The following is a 5049-nucleotide window of genomic DNA, read 5'->3' on the forward strand; positions in this document are numbered from 1 at the left end:
CCTGAGGAGCCTTTCTCTCCATCTCAGGAGTATGAGGATAAGAGAAAGCACATTTCCTGGCTCTCCTAAACCCCAGGGGAACAGGAGGACTCACATGCTTAAAGACAGGCACGTGCTTTAAGTGCCTTGTTGAATGGGGGCCTGAAATACCTTCCTTTTGTCACCTCTCTTGTGATGCTCACCTGGTAGCCATCACTATATTTAAGGCAGAAAAATAGTTCCCATTATACCCTGCCACATTCTTCTCCCTCCTTCCTTCCCCGGGGTGCAGCACCACAGAGATCTTTCAGCTAAAGAAGAAGCCAGTCCCTAAAGTTCTGACCCAGATCCAAAAATGTCTCCAAAGCTTAAGGCTGTTCAGATCTTGGGGATCAGTTTGGTCTCATCTGTACCATCAGTTTAAACAATGCCCAGAAAAACAGCTTTGGGTCCTATTCTATACTTATTTATATGTTAAAATGTAATATATTGAATAAAATGTAAAGCAATTTTATCTCCTAAGCGCTGCAAAATCTCAGACTTTTGCCCCAAGTGAGATGTCAGGAGACAGGGAAAACCCTGCTGTCCAGAGCTCATGCATGGTCTTTATTTATGCTCAAAGTGTTCAACTCCTGTGAATAACGTCATATATCTCATTTGCATCCAAATCCTACAATAAACCTTGTTTCCAACCCATTTACAATCTTTTCTTATTACAGATTTGGGGGGAGGGGCTGATGCTGCAGCACATGGCTGCAAAATGAACCCCCAGGGGATTTGCCTGACCAGTTTGGAAAGATTTGAAGGTGTCAGAGTGTAATTAGCAAGGGAGGATTTGGCCAGGGCTAATGCCCTGACTTTTACAAAAAATCTGTCATCAGATCTTTAATGATCCATGAGTGGTCAAGACATTGGCTTTACACCATGAGGGCTGTACAATGGACTGGGTCAATTCTGTTTCAGTGCATCACCTACCCAGGAATAATACTACTTAGCACTTTTCATCCCAAGATCCCCACGGGCGCGTTCAGGAGAGGAGCCCATTGTTATCTCCATTTTACAAAAGGAGGCAGAGGGAGGTGAAGTGATTTGCTGAAGGCCACACAATGAGTCAGTGGTGGAGCTGGAAACAGAACCTGCATTTCCCAACTCCCAGGGCTGCACCTTGCTGTCTCCCCATGCAACTTCCTGCAGCAGCTTCCTTTTTCCTTACAGATCCATCCACGTACTAGACTGGTTAATGGCTCCTTAACTTGGAGCAGGATCACAGCAAATCATGGCCATGGATGTGGGTTTGTATATAAAGGTGCTGTGCCTGATTCTGCTTTCACTTATGCCCGTTTCACACTGGGGTAACTGCACTGAGCCTCATCCACCCCCATTTAGATCAATATGAAGTGGCTGTAAATGGTTACCCAGGGGCAATGGAGAACCAGGCCAACAGAGTTACCTCTGGTTTACACCAGCTTGAGTGAGATGGAGAAGATCTAGCCTCTCTCTTTTTATGCCTGGGTGAAAATCCCCTTTACAAAGAGCAGGATCTGGCCACTGGAATCAGATCTGCTGTGTGTGTTACTGTTCCTAGAAATTTACACCAAAAAAGGACAAAAAATGCACCGACAAAATCCAGGTCTTGTTTGCGACCACTGGAAATGGCCTATAACAACATTATTTAAACAGGATACTAGAGGCTCATTTAGCCTGCATCACCCAGCTCCTTATCAACAGATCCACATCATCTAGCATGCAGGAGTTTCCTGCTGATAGCAACACCCCGTAAGTCAAAAGCCCGGAGACAGATGAAAGAGGAACTTGCTCAGGAGATTTTGTTGCAATCATTCTTTTTTCCGCTCCCTGATTAAAAACCCGCAGGGTGGGTTGACCTTTCCTGGAATTCCTTTTTGTTTTTTACGGGTAGCCTTGCGAAACATACACCAAGCAATTGGCTGGTCTATCAGGCTTGTGATGTGCTCCTAAGATCCACCCACAAGTCAAGTCCCGCCCACTCATGGCCCAACATCAGACCAGTTTGTGCTGATCTGCACGATAGGGTCATTCCACTGTTTCCTTGGGTTCACAGAAATAGCGAACAAGGCCAACATTGAATCTGTCCTCACTGTTGTTCCCCGTTTCTCCCCTATAGCAGATTCCCCCAGGATCTCTCAGTGCCCCCAATGTCAGGGTTTCTGTATGTCCTGCCATTCCCCCATACCAGGGTCCCATGTTCTCGCATGCTCTCCTCACCATAACAGGGGCTCCGTGTGCCCCTCTTTCCCCTCCCGTTGTGCCAGGGTCCCCCATTCTCCTCACCATGCCATAGGCTCGGTATGTCCCCCCCAACTCCCCACTTCATTGTGATCTATAGACAAGTGCAAGGTGCTTGAAGTTGTGGCTCTGCTAAACAGATGGCAGGGGCTCCCTGTCTCCACTCTTAGGGGAAAATCATTAAGGTTCCGTCCATTGATGCTTAAAATATTCCCTTAAATTTTGGACTCAATTGGATGCCGTGGTTCAAAAGTTATAATGTTACAGCTAAAGAGACAAACTGGGCAAAGCTGTCATGCTGGGCCTTGCAAGCGCAGCCAATACATTGCCAATTTATTCCCATTTCTCCAACTTTCCCATCTAGATGGCGAGCTCCTTGGGGTGGAGACTGGCCTTAAATGTTCGGACAGTCCCTAGCATGTCGTGGGCATTACTGCAAAGAAATAAATAACAACAGAACTGCTGCAAACTGTCCCCTTCCCGCTGCTCACAGTCAGCCAACAGCCAAGTACCCGTGCAAACATGCCCTAATCTTCCAAATGTCACACATTTTAGGCTGAACAATGATTGGTCTGACAATCCGTTGTGAATGTTCAGTTGCTCGGCATTCACCATTCACCTGTTTATAAACTTTCTATCATCCAGGAAAGCACGTAAGTGCCTGCTTAAATCCGTCCCCACTCCAGTCAGCAAGTATATGCCTGAATGCTTCCCTCAGTGACAGGAAGTTTTGTGAATCGAGGTCTCCATCAAGGTGCAGCAACAATACTATGCAACTAAGGTGCTAAACCAGACTCCCCCATTATTGAATGTTTGAAGGATGACTGACAGACTGAAAAAAAGTCATTGCAATTCTTCAGCATAGATTTAGGACCAACCACTATTCACAACAACCCGGATTAGTCCACAGGCAATTCACTAACCGGAAAAGAAGCTATGGTCCAGATCTCCAAAGATATTTAGGTGCCTAACTCCTGTGGCAGTTAGAAGCCTAAGGATCCTTGAGCGAAAAAGGTCCGAGCTGTACAGGTCTGGGCCTAGCTAACTGCAGCCCCCATAGTCCTTTGTAATTTCCTAGCCTCGGCTTCTCTTTTGTCTCATCTCAGGAAGAGTCGGGAGGCCAGACTTTCGAAGGGCTCAGCTCTTAATTGGCCCCTGAACAGAAGGCCCGTGCGTTTTGGAAGAGCTGCATGAAGCCCTGGCGTGAGCATGAGCCGATCAGCCAGCCGACTCCAAGCCACAGTCAGCCATAGGGAATGACTTAAAGAAACTCACCCCAAACGATCTATTCCCGGCCTGTAAACATTCATTATAATGTCCCCAACCAGCAGATGGGTTTGCCCTGTATCCTCATCTATACATTTGTTCCTATGGTTTTATGATGATTTTCTGCTTATGGGCCTGAGCCTGCAACATGTGGGGATCTCAGCACCTTACGGGTATTACTGTTGCTTTGGGATCTTTTGTGTGTCTGCACACACGTACACACATGCTTTAGGAACTCAGCAAATTAATCATTGGCTCAGCCTCCAGCAAGAATTTAGGATTTTTTTTTTCTGGATTGCAACAATTGGTAGAGTAAACCCAGCACACCAAGTCCCCAGGGACCCATAGATCCAGGCACTCGCACTACATAGCAGGAGGGGAGGCAAAAGAGCCCAGCAGTTTGCAATGAAATGTGTTTTAATTGGAATGCCAGAGATTCCAATGGTGCCTCTGGGGTAGCAATGGAATGGTCTGGGATGTCCAGCCAGCCAGCCTCAGGCTCACATTGCTGAGTTTGCCTGCATTTAGCATGTTCCCCTGCCAGGTTCGCTGCATGCTGGGGTCTGAAAATAGCCCTTCTGGCCAAGGGCAGGGGGATCCAGTATCACCGTATCTGCAATGCAGTGTTGGGGGCGGGGAGGAGGAGGATAGAGTATTACTGTGTCTGTAATGCATTGTAATGGTTGTACACAGTGGAATCCTCTCCACCTGTATTGCATACGGTGACATTGACTCCCTCCAAGGACATGGGATATGCAGATTTGCCCCATATGATCAATGCATCCCCCGTGTATTGCCCACGCTGTCCACAGCCTTCCCTACATGCACTGCATGTCTGTGTGCACCCCTATCGCTCCTCTCCCTCTTTGTACACATGACACTAGTTCCTTCCAGGTATATTTCTCAGTTAGTACGTAACACCCATGTGCATTGCACAAACACGGCACACTACTCCATGTGCACTGCACACAGAATGGCATTGGCTTCTCCTGCAGTACACTGCATGTAACAGTACACCACACACATCATGTATAAGGACACTGGCTCTTCACTGGCTCTCGTGCATACACATGGCTACACATTGCCCCGGCATGCATTTGCACAACCATTGTACACCATTTGCACACACATGGCCCCCATATCCATTTGCACCCTACTGCACATTCATTCCATGTCATTTGCCTAAACCATGCCCCCCCCTATTCGTTTGCACACCCATGTGCATCTGAACACACGCTCGTGTACATTTGCACACCCATGTGCACTGAACACACGCTCTCGTGCACATTTGCACACCCGTGGCCTCAATGTCCATCTCTCCACCCACTGCCCCATGGGCATTCCCCATGGACACACGTGCACACGCCTACACGCGCACACGGAGCACGCCCGTTCCACCCTACGGACATTGCCCTAGCCGCGCTCTGTTTACTGTCGGCGGACAGCGGCTTTCCCAGCCCCGCCTTTAAGGCCGCGGCCCCGCCCTCGGCCCCTCCCCTTTAAGGCCCGGCGGCCCCGGCGGCGCTGCTCGCTCGATCG

This window comes from Mauremys reevesii, linkage group 25 (assembly GCF_016161935.1).
Source record: "Mauremys reevesii isolate NIE-2019 linkage group 25, ASM1616193v1, whole genome shotgun sequence".
In the NCBI taxonomy this organism is placed as follows: Eukaryota; Metazoa; Chordata; order Testudines; family Geoemydidae; genus Mauremys; species Mauremys reevesii.